This window comes from Cheilinus undulatus, linkage group 7 (assembly GCF_018320785.1).
Source record: "Cheilinus undulatus linkage group 7, ASM1832078v1, whole genome shotgun sequence".
Taxonomy (NCBI): Eukaryota; Metazoa; Chordata; class Actinopteri; order Labriformes; family Labridae; genus Cheilinus; species Cheilinus undulatus.
Window position 1 is genome coordinate 15332283 of NC_054871.1, and position 15174 is coordinate 15347456.

At 39.4% G+C, this 15174-nt stretch overlaps 2 protein-coding genes across 2 annotated transcripts in view; one reads left to right on the plus strand and one right to left on the minus strand.

Annotated features, from left to right (window-relative positions):
* The window catches only part of LOC121512061 (syncytin-A-like), a 42724-nt gene that overhangs the window by 8732 nt on the left and 18818 nt on the right, over positions 1–15174 (minus strand). The window lies entirely within an intron of this gene.
* Positions 9040–15174, plus strand: part of lepr (leptin receptor) — a 70164-nt gene continuing 64029 nt past the window's right edge. Inside the window, exon 1 of the mRNA XM_041791042.1 lies at positions 9040–9134. The gene's annotated coding sequence lies outside the window, so the exon portion shown is untranslated. The remainder of the gene's footprint in view (positions 9135–15174) is intronic.

The window sequence follows — 15174 nt, forward strand, 5'->3', positions numbered from 1 at the left end:
TGCATAAGTGATGGTTCCAGCCTAGCTGTTAAATGCATGTTTATTTTAACTTTATCCAAAAGGATATCAAAAGCTCTCTGCTTTCTGTCAGTGTGTCTGTGTCTTATATGCACAGATGAAACTTGTGCCTAATGATGTGGGATATGTTAATACAACATCAGAGTATGTTAATGATCTACATCCATCCGAGCTCTCAGTGAGTGCGTAGGAGGGGAGAGTGGGGGGCCTGAGGGGTGCAGCATGAACCTGTTCCCACAATGAATCGCTGATTGGAATGATTTTCAATAACTTTACATTTTCCTTCTGGTCAGTCAAACAATAATACTGCAGTACTCATTTTCCAGGATCTGGACTCCAAGGGGAAAATGACCAAACCCCTAACAGATCACATGAGACGAGTTTAAAATATAATCAACAGCAGCATTGTAATACAGCGTATTGTTATTGTCTGATTTCACTATCAACCGTGATGAAATGCAGCACCTCCAATTAAGGCATTATTTCTGCTCATTCTGTTTAAATCCTGTCTAAAGGACTCTACTGACTGCTGTGTTTTAATGTGCTATTTAAATTTAACAGCTCTGACAAACAGCATTGTGTTCAGTTTCTGCGCTGACTCCACTGATAGATAACAGTCTCTTCTATCAAAAACAGCTCAGTTTCTGTATAATGTGAGGCTCACAAGAGTTGGAAAGTAAAAAAATGAGCCCTTGTCCACATGCAGGCAGATATTTCTAAAAATGTTGGTATTTCTGTGCCTTTTGGCCAAACGGTGTATTTGGTCTCGGATTAAAGAAAAAAAAAAACAAAAAAAAAACCCCACTTTTTTGCAAAACTCTGGACACTGCACACCCGTTTCTCCTCGGTATGATGTTATTGGCATGCAACGTTATTTCTTTTGTTTCCAGAAATGTACCTCCATTCAGGATTTAACATCTTCAAGACAATGTTACAAAGCAGATATAAAGAAAAGAGAGTGGGCCTTAGAATTGATCCTTGAGGGACCTCACAGCCTAGTGGAGCCGCTGGAGGAGTACTAACTATCTGAACTAGATAACTTCAGCCAGAGTTTAATTTAAACATATAGATGACTTTCTAAGTAAGAACAAAACTTGCACTATATTCCAACACATTTTTGTTGGGCAAAGCAGCTATGGCCTCCAAGGATGTATGTTATTATGTAGTAATCATCTAAAACATATCTGCCTGAGCAGCACCAGTGCATGGTGTTGCATAGCTGCTCAATTCCTGTTTACAAAGGCTGTGTTTAATGCTAACCTTATCTTTTTGTACCTGGGGCTGGATGTCTTTCCAGCCCCACTGAAGGCAGCACTTTGACAGGGGTTGCTTAAATGGACTTTTCTGAATTTAGGAGTTATTTTAGTAAAACTGAATTCCACGTTACTAAACAGCAGACCAACATTTCATTAAAATGGATGAATTCAACATATGAGAGTGAACACACTCGGCATTGGTGACGGAGTCAACTGGGAGTAGTAGCAAATAAGAGAGCTAAAATGACGCCAAAATACTGCAAAACCTTGTGTACGAAGGTCACATGACGACATATTAGAACAGCAAAGAGGAAGGGGCGGTGCCACGAAAGCCACCAAATATAGCAGTATGAAAGTTCCAGTTCCAATTTCTCCTGCAAGCCTACACAAGCACTTACCGTATACACCTTTTAACACAATTCAAGCCAGCAAAGACAGACTCAAAGAGAGAGCTTTTCTTTCATTCACTTGAAAAGTGTGCATATGGTGATTAACCAAGAGAAGATTGTTTTCATGGTTCAAGGCTGCTTTTCTTAAGAAGTCAGAGAAGCTCTGTGATTATCAACATGCCTCTGATTCTGACAAGCAATTCTGTTTATCTCCTGATGAAAAGCTCTTAACCCCAGTGTGTTTCACTGGTCACTGTGATAAAACACTTCCTACTGAATCAGGCTGTGACTGCTATGTTTGTTTGTATGTTTCTGTGAGAAGGGGACATAGTGACTGCACTGCTCAAAATAAAGTAAAATTCATAAAAATGTCAACAAGCAAACCATAGAGATGGTGTACAAACAACATGTGCTGATGTTTTCTTAAAAGCAGCTGAGTTACTGGGAAACCAACATGTCTCCAGAGATGCTTGTCAAGGACTTATTGGGAACATAAAAACACACTTTCTCATGGCCTCTGAAGTCAATGGTTGGAGAAATAGCTCCTGTGTATTGAGGTTTGTAATACTGCTGTTGTATTTTATTCTGATTGTGTTGTTAAATAATTTAAATTTGGAAGTTGTACAAAAATCAATCCCGAAACCACAATAACTGTAAGGAAAGGATAGGGAGCTATCAGGAGCAACTAAATGTCCCCGAAGTTCACATATTTTACCCCTTTAAGACAAGTTTATATTGTTCTCAGAGGTCCCCAAAGCATGCCTGTGACGTTTGTTTCTGAAAAAAGCACTCCAGTGTTGGATTTTTGCATGTCTAAAAACCCATCTGTTTCAGCCCTGCTCAGAATGAGCTGTTTCTGTGTCTGTAGCTTTAAATGTGAATGTAAAATGAGGTGTTAGACTCCGCCCATGACTCCGCCCCTCTCCAGAAATGGATATGGCTTAAAGGATGTGGAGCTTTATTCCAAGCTGGGAGGGCCAACTGAGCCTGGGGGCGGGCTAACTCCCCACATGACATCATGAGGGGAAAATCTGAGAATGGCTTGTTTCAGCACACATTTTCTGAAAGGTGGAGAAGGGGTTTGGATTCTTTGGGGGATTGTGGACAGAACAGAGGTGCATATTTTTTTGTTAGCAAATCCTGAAAAAGTCTATTATGCATAACGTGACTGTTAAGACTGCAATCTTCAAAGGTTTTTCTGCTGACTTGTGAGCAAACAGGCTATAAAACAGAGGCTATGATGAGACATGATGAGAGGAAAACCTCAGTGCTAAAAGGTTTTTGAATCCTGACTTAGCCACAGCGGGGCAACTAATGCTAATATCAGCTAGCAAACATGCTCTCTGTGGCAATTCTAACCAGCTGAGATCTTATTTTCATTTACCTTTCTCGTTAATGACAGCTGTATGCTTGCTTTTAGGCAACGGTCTTCACAGTCTGCAATTATTGTGCCTCTGAACAAATAATTGTGATGGATATGTCCAAACAAAAGACACCAGTACTTATGTCTTTTGGGTCCAGAGGTTTGCAGGTTGATACACTAAGATGGTCTTATATGGTTTTTCATTTCTAAGGGTCTGAGAATGGATCTTGTAATCTTATATGTCACTTATGTTTAGAAGATGATGTAAATTTATATGGGACTGCAGGGATTTACTTGATAACTATGAATTGGAAAAAATGTAATCTTTGACTGTATGAGAGAGGCAGGAGAAAAGTTGAGTCATCAACCAAGTCATCAGGGATTTCATTCTGCTTTCCAAGATTGTCTGGGTCAAATTTAGTGAAAATCTCTCCAAATCCTGTTGAGATTTTTCGCTCAACACAAAAATTAATTTTACTCCCAGGGTGATGCTCATCGGAGAATCAGCTTTAGGGTCTGAGGATTCATCATCTAGGAACGATGAATGTGTGCGTCAAATTAACTTAAAATCCATCAAGCAGATGGTCAGATATTTAAACTTGTATTTAAATAGAAAAAGAAGAGCTTTGAATTTCTGATTAATCTAAATGGGATCGGAAAAGTCATTCAAATGTTTTGCTAAGGTTAATTTTTGGCCTTTTTGCCCTTATTTTGATAGGACAGCTGAAGAGAGACAGGATGTATGGAGAGAGATTGGGGGAACACACGCATCAGACAGCACCGGGACAGGGAATCAATTCTGTGACCAGTGTATGGGACTGGGGGGCACTCTTCAGTTTTATTTTGAAAATATTCTGGATATCTGTTTCCTGCTTGGTGTTTATGCTCCTGTCTTCACAGAGATTGGGCACCTCCCCTAAACTGGTTCTCACAGTGCTCTCGCACCTGCATGCTATCACCGCAATCACCGCCTCGCCACAGAGCTTAGGAGGCAGTTGAGGGCAGCTGGTTGGGCCGTAAGCGGGCCATGATCGGCTGTCCTGTCCCCTTGTACACAGCATAACAAACAATGCACAATCTAACTGAAGGTCTGCGCAACTTCTTAGTGCGACTCAAAATTTGTGTCTGAATATTATGAAATTCAGAGTTAATACCCAGCTTACACACACCAGATGAACAAAACGGTGACATCTGTCATTATTTGTCGCACTGGCTCTCTCACATTTTAAAATTCAGTTCAATCTAGAACATGTCAAGCTTAATTTAATAAACTATCACTTCATGTTATTGCTTCCAAGCAGAATTACTATATGGATATCAGGTTCTAGTTAAGTTGAGTCCATGGTACTGATATTCAAAGCACTCTCCAGCCTCAGTAGACTGTGGCAAAATCTCAGGGACAATTGTCCGTAACCTATGAAAGCCATGGAAACACTAACATACAGCACTGTACAGTGATTAAAATGCTGTCATTAATGATGTAATGATTTAAATGCTCTTAAGCCAGTCCCAAGGCTGGCTGTTGATGGGTTCTTGATATTATGAATGGAACATGGTTGGTAGGGGGGACTAAAAAGTGGTGAGGCTTGGGCTGAGGGTGGTTGCTGACCAACAAAAGGGAACCAGGTTTAAAGGGCATTTTAAAAATCATAGATGTGTTTAATGTCCTTATATAACAGTTTTATTATAATTGTTCATGAGAGATTGGTTTTAAAGCAGCTTTACACTTTGTGCTGAATCATCCACTTATAGTGTACATCCACCCGTTTAAAAACACTTCCTCTTCTATCACACTTAATGCAGTCAAACGTTTCTCTCTGACTTAGTTAAAGGCTACCATCTATCCAAACCTTCCCTTCTACATGCACAGACATGATTGAAAGAAACACTTTTCTACTGTTGCTATGTGACACAATCAGAGTTATTAATGTCAAGTATGCTTGGGTGAATTCATCTGAAGAGGAATTCACAGCCTGCATGCCAAGACGTAGATTAAGGGTGTGGAGATTTGACATGGATAACAATGAAAACTGTATTTGTTTTATGTTCAGTGCTTTCATTGGAATTTCCTGCTCTTCTGCTTCCTACACAGAGGACAGGAAGCAGATTTAATGAGCATTACCTAAACCCACCTTTAGACTCTGATAGGAATAGAGGAAATACTGTAAGTCATTGAAGCTCTATGTTGGTTAATGATTGTTGGATGGACCTGACTTACTGTATTGATACAACCCTTTTACACATCTTTTGATTATCTCTCAAGTCTCAAAAAATGAGTGTCTTTAAACCTGCAAAGAGTTATTCATGTACAAAGATCTGTTTTGATGATGGATTTAATTTTGTTTTTTCAGATATGGTAATAGTTTATTGTACATTAACACACTGTTGTAAGTGCCAAGCATTACCCCTAAATACATACAGGCTTGGAATCACATTCAAACTAAATTTCATTATGTAATGTGAACCCTCATCTTTCAAATCCTTCTCAATTTTAACACACATATTTAGTATTGATATCAGGAAATAGTCATTTTGAGTTACTATAATGTGGTCACATAACCAACTTCTAACCCAGCTTAAGTCTTCAAAATAATTCTCTGGATTTTTCAGATGGAAAATAATAATTAAAAAAAAGATGCAGCAAGATGATGGATGGATGAATTGCACTAGAATTACCACCAATTTGGGGCCTGGGAATCCCGTTCCTACTTCTCAATTGATTTCTAGGTGTCCTTGTGAAAAATATTCAGGTCTTTCTTGCATAAAAATTAAGATGCAGTCACTTCCCAATTTGTACAATGCCAACCCAACTAGCTGAAGAAAGTCAGGGTGAAGGCAAAGCTATACTTTCCATCAAGAAAAGCTTTCAGTGTGATCCTCTTTTCTTAGACAAAAAAAAATCCAGTTCTGATAAAACTGCTGCTGTGGCCGCTAATCTCTTTACTTGCTTTTATTGTTTACAGGCCTGAAGTCACTTCAATAAAATCAAACATGAAGATACCACCTATTTCTCTTCAAATGGTGTGGATTGGTCTGGTCATTCTCTGAACAAGGACAAGTATTTTGGCTTGAAGCTTTGCAAGTAGGATCCACTTGATGATGGACATGGAATCTGGCCAATCCATCAGCTTTACGTTGTTAACCCAAGAGGTAGACAACAGGTTTCATTAAACTGTCCCATATTTTGTTTGCATCAGCTCTTCTTTCCATCCCCAATCTCTCTGTTTGTCCTTGTCTCCCAAGAATTTATTTTCCTCGGGAGAAGACTGTCGGACCCACAAGCCCTTGTACAATTTTACTTTCAACTGTGTAAACTACACATTACCTCTTGTTTACTCTATTAAAATCTATTCCAAAGGCGTATGAATGGCACACATGCATATGTGTAAATATGTTGCAAAAAAGGTGACACCTCCACCTCACCTTGACATGGTAAAAACTGACACTAAGCCATAAATGCTCTCAGAGACATAACCTGCTGTGTAAAAATGTATGGTACTTTTTTCACTTTGCATGGCACTGAGTTAGTGTGTGAATGTATGAAGGGGCTAATGTCGTCATGTTGTATGAAGATACTTGAGTGGTTGGAACACCAGAAAAGAAAGCAAAGAACATTTTGGCCAACTGATTGATCTTAATGACCATAATGATGACAATGTAGGCACAGATATAAGGAAGAATGGGATAATATTTGGATCAGAGGGTATTGATTAGAAAAACACCTGAAGCCACACTGTACAGATCAGTTAAATTAAACTTTTTGACTTACTTGGATTAAATGCACTTTGCGTATCAAGTTTAGGGACATTTGAAATGGTTTTAGGAATTTGTACCATTGTTAATGTCTGATTTGACTTTGTAGCTCAGTCTGGATTGCATAAGTTAAAGGGCTATGGATATTTGAGGTATGTTTGGCAGGGCAACCAAGAATATCGGTGTCAAGGTTTTATAATGTTTTCAAACCAGTCCAGGTGCCAAGCAGGTGAACTCTCTCCCTCTCCTGTGGTCGGCTGAGTTTTGGGACCTTACTGGCAGTTTAAAAATAGCAGCCCTGCCTTTGGCTCGGACACTTTACAAGCAAGGGGCTAAATCTAACTGCAGCTGTGATGGAAACCAACGGAGACTCTGTTATAATAAACGTTCAGGTATTTCAGAGCTGTGTCTAAATAGAGTGGCTGTTGTTGAGGTTGCATTTAACCTTTACTCTTATTTTAATCCTCAGTTTTGGACTCCACAGAGAAAACTTTTCACTTAAAAAAAGACCATTCATATATGGGTGTTACTACCAGTTAAAAGGAAGTTTACTACCAAGCCTTTGCTGCTGTTGTAAATGTGACACTCCTCCTGTCTACTAAACAGTACTCTTATCAGCACAGGAAGCTCTAGATAATACCCCTGCTGTGGACAATGACGCCATCACTGTGCAGCAACAATGGCTGGTGATTAAAATAATGGTGGAACTTCACTGGTAGCTGATACTTCCCTCAACATATTTCCACACTAGGGCTGAACGATTCGGGAAAATAACCTCACTGCTATTTTTTTCCCTCCAACATTGCTAATTCAATTTAATATGCAATTATCTTTTAAGTTTCTCTGTGTATTTTTCAACAAACAAAATCAACACATCATTCTACACTATGACAAACACAATATGAGACAGATTAAACCACAGCTGAACAATTTTAATTTTTCAAATCCATTATGAATTATTGTATTAAAGAGAGCAACCAGTTCTGTCTTTCTCATTTTGATTGAGTCAGGTCAGGTATGGCAGTTTGGCACTTTGCCACATCAACCTTGGTCCTGTACTATTCTGGTTTCCTGATGGCCATCGTCCAGCCAGTGCCCCTGGCCATTTGCCAGTGTCCAGGCCACACAAGAGTATAGTAAGACCAAAAGGACCGAGGACTGAAAGACTCTGACTTTAGTCGGCGTACTCAGATACTGCAAGCGCTATGCCTTGCCCAGCAAACCCACCACCCCATGCATGAGTCCAAGTCTGCAGTTGATCTCAGCCTTGCAATACGCAGATAGATGACTGTTAAGGTTGCTAGTGCTGGAGTGGCAGATCACGGATCCTGTCCAGAGGTGTCAGTGCAAGGACCTTGCCTGGCACTGAGAGAAGTGTACATATGTACATATCAAATACATATCCCTGACCTTAATTTAATTGATCTATAGTACCCATTGTTGCACAGAAACCAATGTCTCTAGATAGATTGGTTCAACATTGCAATATCATGTTACAGTCTTTCTCCCTATGCCAATCAAATCTAGTGCACTCAGAGAGTGAATAACAATCACGGTAAATCAGTTTTATATTACATCTGCAAGTGCACAGAAACAAAATGTTCATAACAGATTTTAGCTTATTTAATGGCTTTCCCTGGCTACTTGCTGCCCACTTCCACCAAGTTACATGATATCCTGTCCCATCATTTACTTAATCCCCCTGAAAAACCCACACAACCCTAAAAACATGACCTTCTTGGAAAAGGGAACAAAGTGCAGTTGTACAACACTGAGTTTGTTTGGCCTGGTCAAAACGGTGTGATTAGGGAGGTGGCTGCTGCGAGTAAGTGGCATTTCTGTTGGCAAGAGTACGTCAGAGAAATTACCGGATCAAATAACATTCTGCATAAACTCTCGCACACACAGGCCTTCAGAAAACCCTTCTGTAGCTCTAATAGAGGGGAACATTTGATGCAGCTGCTGACAGAAGGTAGGCTTGTCACTTAGCTCTGAAAGTTTCTCTAAGCCGCAGTGAAATCCCTTAGTCCATGGCTGCAGATACACACATCCAAAGTATATGCACACAAGAATAGAGGTGGCCTTCATCCAGTAAGTCCTCAGCCACACTGCACACATACAGGAAAGTAAACACAAGCATGTGGTGTGGTGCTGTGTACGATTGGTGTGTATTCTGACACCATGCAGCAGAAATAGCCTCTCATGCCCAGAGACACCACATAAAAATCTTCCTGTGGCTGAGATCTCCACATGTCACTCGTAAGTCAGTGGCTACAACTGCTCAGAGCCTCAGCTGGAACTAAAACTTCACCCTCTGTACTAAACTTTTGGATATCTGCTGGTTTCAGTCAGCTGGTGAGTAATTTGTTCTCCATATTATAACCATTCAAAGAGAGATGGAACAAAACTATGACATAAATGGAAGCCAACACAACCTTCCTCATTGAGTCACACTGATGCCACTCTTTTTGTTTGACGCTGAATCACTGGAGTTGATGCTGATTGTTCATAAGAATAATAGACCCTCTGTTCTTTTTCTGTCTTCTGTTTCTTCTCTAATGTTGAAATCTTTTCTTTACCTTTCTATGCATGTCCTTTTTCTCTGATTAAATGACATCTATTTGCTGCTTTCTGTCTTTAAGTTGTTCCTTAACCTCAGTATTTTGAACTTTATGTTGCAAAGGGCTGGTACAACACCTGTTACAGTATCTATATTGTATGTATAGTTGTAGTACATAAACTTATTGAACACCTGGACTTGTCTGAAGGCACAACAGTGTGTCTTTGCTCACCATTTGGAAACCACTGTGCTGGGCCATCAGCTCTGAACAGTACACTTTCTGCAGCTTTTCTCTTAACTAAACAGCTGAGAAGAATCTGGGTGATGGAAACTGTCACCCAGGAAGAAACCTTTTTCTGGGAGACCTCCAAGAACAGGTGTCTAGTGTGACTTAAATTCTGTACTGTACAGTGGCTGCTTTTGTAAGAGTGGCATGAGGCTAGCTCTTACGCTTGGGTGTAAAGTGCAGAACTGGAATCAGAAATATAAACTCACCGGCCACTTTATTAGGGATACCTTGCTAGCCACCAGGTTGAACCCCCTTTTGCCTTCAGAACTGACCCAATTCTTTGTGGCACAGTTTCAACAAGGTGTTAGGAACATTCCTCAGAGGTGCATATTGGCATGAAAGCATCATGCAGTTCCTGCAGATTTGTCGGCTGAACATCAAGGATGCAAATCTCCCCTTCCACCACATCTTAAAGGTGCTGTATTGGATTGAGATCTGGTGACCATGGAGGCCATTGGAGTACAATAAACTAATTTTCATGTACAAGAAACCAGTTTGAGATGATTTGGGCTTTGTAACATGGTGCATTATCCTGCAGAAAGTAGCCATCAGAAGATTGGTACACTGTGGTCATAAAGGGATGGACATGGTAAGCAACAATACTCAGGTAGGCTGTGGTGTTTTAACCATGCTAAATTGTTACTAAGGGGCCAAAAGTGTGCCAAGAAAACATCCTCCACACTATTACACCATCACCACCAGCCTGAACTGTTCATACAAGGCAGAATGGATCCATGCTTTCATGTTGTTTACGCCAAATTCCAAGCCTACCCTCTGAATGTCGCAGTTGAAATCAAGTCTCATCAGATCAGGCAACGTTTTTCCAATCTTCTATTGTCCAATTTTATTGAGCCTGTTTAAATTATGGCTGCAGCCCTGTTCCTAGCTGACAGGGGTGGCACCTGGTGTGGTCTTCTGCTGCTATAGCCCATCTGCTTCAAGGTGTGGCGTGTTGTATGTTTAGAGATGTCATTCTACATACCTTGGTTGTAACCAGGGGTTATTTGAGTTACTGTTGCTTTTCTATCATTCTGAAAGAGTCTGCCCATTCTCCTCTGACATCAACAAGGCATTTTTGGCCACACAACTGCCGCTCACTGGATATTTTCCTTTTTTGGACTATTCTCTGTAAACCCTAGAGATGGTTGTGTGTGAAATTCTCAGTAGATCAGCAGTTTCTGAAATACTCAGACCAGCCTGTCTGGCAGCAAAAACCATGTCATGTTCAAAGTCACTTAAATCCCCTTTCCTTTCCATTCTGATGCTTGGTTTTCAAGTCATTTAGACCACGTCTACATGCCTAGATGCACTGAGCTGCTGCCATGTGATTGGCTGATTAAGTATTTGTGTTAACAAGCAATTGAACAGGTGTACCTAATAAAATGGTTGGTGAGTGTATATCCAACATTTACAAAACATAAGAGACATAATGGTCAACTTTCAATAACTTGTACATTAGAGACTATCTGAGATTACATACATGAACATTGGACAAACACTGGAATATGAATTAAAAAGTTTTCATTCAGCTTGAAATAAAAAAAAATAGATTAGGATAGATCATGGATTCATGTACCTGATAACAAGACAGCCATATCTACCGCGCTTCAGGAGATATGTGTGTCCACCAGGCTTAGCTTTCTATCTGGTTGGCTTAAATTAAGAGGAGATGTATTCTGGAAAAGACAGCATGTTGACTGCACACTGCAATCAACTGACCCACACACTGACCCACATTGTGCATTAGCAATACATCCAGTAATAACCTGCTATCAGAGTTCTCATTTGCCTGCCTATTATGCAAATAAACAGCACATACATCATTGTCTTGACAACGATATCCCTGCATGCTACTTATGCAGTGAAGCTGCTGGAAATACAAATGAATAGGAACAAATAAGCCACGAGCTAGGAGGCCCCTCTCTTGATCATAAACATGTTTTAGATAGAAAGAGTGATATACTATTTAGCAAATGATACTTGTGGGGCACTGGTTCAAATAAAATGACACATCAGTGTAAGATGAATGTGACCAGTGAGTAGTATGTGTTATTAGCAAATGAGTTATTCCTATCTTAAAACAAAAGGCCTCTTTTGTTAGTTCATGACAATGCTTGGTTAGCTCTCCCAACTCTGCTTCAAGTCTTAAGCTCCTACATGATAGGCTTAGCTGTGTATTGATGGGTCCTTACAAACACAACCAGACACAAGAATACAGGGGATTTGCATGTTGATAAGGAAAATAAAATTCTAGTATACAGGTGGAAACTCAGTCAAATCCAGGACAAACTTTTAATGAAATTCTGATGAAATACCTGAATGAGGAAAAACTGGACTGCCCATCCATTCACTCTACTTGCTTGTTGCTATTCAAGGTTGATGACTTTCACTGTCCCAAACATTAATTTTCAATGCATGCCACATCAGCCTTGGGCTAAGAGTTTTAGAGGAATTTTATGTCATTCAGCTCTGACATAGAAAGCATTAGCCTCTTTAGTTCATAAAGGAAATGACTGTGAGTGAATGTTTAGGGGTTTTATGCTAATGTTTCAGCTCCCTGAATTCGTTGGTTATTAAAGTTGTTGTTTTGTTTCTGATAATACTGCTCTTACCGAAGCTTTGCAATTATTTATGTAAGTATGACTTGTTGTGTACTTTTTAAAAAATATCTACAGGCTTCCAGTGAAATGAAAATTCTCCATTTTGGTTGTTTTGTTACTTCCTTCCCCTTCATCTTTCCATTTTCTGTTATTATTGCGGTCCTCTTCAATGTTGTGGCCTCTTTATTTTCCTCTGTATTAAAGCACTCCCACAGCTCTGTTTTTCTCGCTCTAACTCTCCATCACTTTCAGTCTAGTTTTTTCTTGCTTTGTTTAGTTTTTTTTTTTTTTTTTTTTTTTTTTTTTTTTTTTTAGCAGGGACATTTTTTGCAGGAGCGTGAGAACACAGAGAGATGAACACCTGCACATGCATTTACTTCCACAAACAAACACACGCACGACTGCCCTTCAGTGATTGATTTGAGTAAAGGTCAGGCTGCATTAATAGAGAGCTGGAAAAACCAGACAAAAGAAACAGGACTAACAATACAGGGGAAATAAGACTATACCAGGAATGTTAAACAAACTTAAACTTTTGGCTTTCAGTCGCTCTTTTTTGCCACCTTTTTTGAAGAAACTCAGTTGAGGAAGATCAGCTTCATTGCTAAAGAAAAGAAATTAGACAGAGTAAATGAAAGATTAAAGCTTCTGTGATGATTTTTGTAAGGTAATATATATAGTGAGCATTGACAATAGTGATACCATATAATTTTTTATACATCTTTAATTGTTTCAAAAGGCTTTCAAACTTCGTAAGTTTTTTCTGACATTGTCAGTTACAAGGTAACTGAAGAGATTTAAAGGTCATCTGAGACTCCACTGCCCCAAATGGTCCCACAAAACAGGGTAGCCTGACTTAAATGTTTTCATGCACACATTACAGAGATTTTCATGATTGAATTCAATGATTAAGTTGATTCTATGACAAGAAAAGCTGTGATTCGTAATTTATTTGGAGAAAACAGTGAGGTAATGAGGCAATAATCACAGGGGCAGGAGTAGTCAATCTGACAGACTGTAATCAAAGCCAAATTGATCTGCAGACTTACGGAAGCAAAGCTCATAAAAGCACAAGAAAATGGGAGTACAATTCATAAAAATAAATAATCTAGTATTTGCAACAATTAATACAGTATTTGTATTCATTTAAGACCTTTTGGAAGAAGGCTAAATATGCCGGACAGCCTGGACTGTCATTGCTGCAAGTACGACAATGTGTACAATGGAAGTTTTCAAGTTTACAGTTAAGAAAAAGAAATACCTTACCTTACCTCCCTATACCTAACACCTACCTAAAAAGGTATCAACCCGTGACAAAAAAAATGAGGAACAAACCAAACTGAAATTTTTTGTTTTGTTACACCCCTAACAAACACCAGCGTATCCCATAGAAAGTTCTTTTCTGAGTGTACTTCATCTTTACCTCCATCTTTACTGTTATAATCAGTGCATACAGTTTTTACAACTTTGCCCGTCTTTCACTGGTATTCTCCTATTCTCTCTTTTTGCATCTTACACACTGACTACTGTACTAAATTCAGCAGATGGAAATGACTACAGTCATACCTCCTTCTCCTCTCGTGTGAGAGGAGTTAAGTCGCTAATCATCTGCTCTCTTAGTTATGATGTGTTCCTTTAACCAACAGTGATTTATCGAGGAATAGCAGAAGAAGTGATGAGGGCCAGGCTGCAGCCTTTGTAAACACTTGTGGACAAGAGTCAGAAGTTAGCAATGGTTATAGGGTCTATGTGCAGCACATCAGCTATAGCGCTGTACTGCAACGGTGTTAAACTGCATTGCCATATTAAATAAAAATCCATTCAATTTAATTCTAAAAGAAGGATGTATGTGCATATAATGCACATAAAATACAATATAGTGCACATGAGACAACGAAATTGACACAAAATGAGAGTTTTTCTTATTATATTTTATGCTTGCTTAAAAACAACTCTCAGAAACTTCTACATGTCATGTTTGCTGGTGAGGCTGAAAAAAAAACACATATCAAACTGCACATGCCTATCTATGGCCCCAAGCAGGTGAAGATTTTCATTCAGAGAAACATTGCAAAATAAACAATGACTGTACTCCCAGCCCAGGTTTTATGACCTCAGAGCGTAAATGTAAAAGAATGAAAGGTTCTGAATAGCTCAAGGTGCAAAATCTTTGTTCTCTGGAGAGCAATCAGAGCTATGACTCAAAGATTGAATCTTCTGGATGTTATTATCTGTTGTTTGACTGATGCAAACTGCTTCAAAGTGAGTTGGTATATGTTGACTCATGCACAGAGGAGTGGGTGGTCCCCTGCTGGGGGGCTAAATGGGTAATAAAGAAATGTGAGACTCTCTATGGCTTGATATGACACCAAACTCTCTGCAGCCTTCGGCTTTATTGATTATGCCTGTCTGTCATCATCCATAGATAATAAGAGACATTTCAGAGTACAATCACACAACGGTTTTTGCTCAAACACTTGAAAAGAAGATTGAAATGGTTGCGTTAGTGGTGCTTGTTTTGTGCAAGGCTTTAGTCAGTCTCGATGTATTTGCCAGCTCTGCACTGAGAAGGACCCATAACAGCACTGTTTTCAGCGGTGCAAGTTCACTGAGACACCTTCAGTTGATGCCAAAGTGCAACAGAGGCAATGAGAGAGAGAAGTGCACAGCCGTGGGCTTTCCAGGTATAGAGAAGTACACCAGGTGTTTTGGATGTTTTTTGTGTTGCCTCCTGGGTACACCACATCATTCTTGTTTTTTTAAGAACCTTAATCTGTATATTTATGTGATGTACCTGAAGATAAAATTAGTCACATTCCTTTTATACAATTTCTAAAACATATAACTATGCTAAATCAGTGCAGCTGTGAAGGTAATGATTACTGGAAAGTGTGAGTTCAGAGATAATAGGCTTGCTTTTCTGAGAACAATCACCCTCTTTTGAAT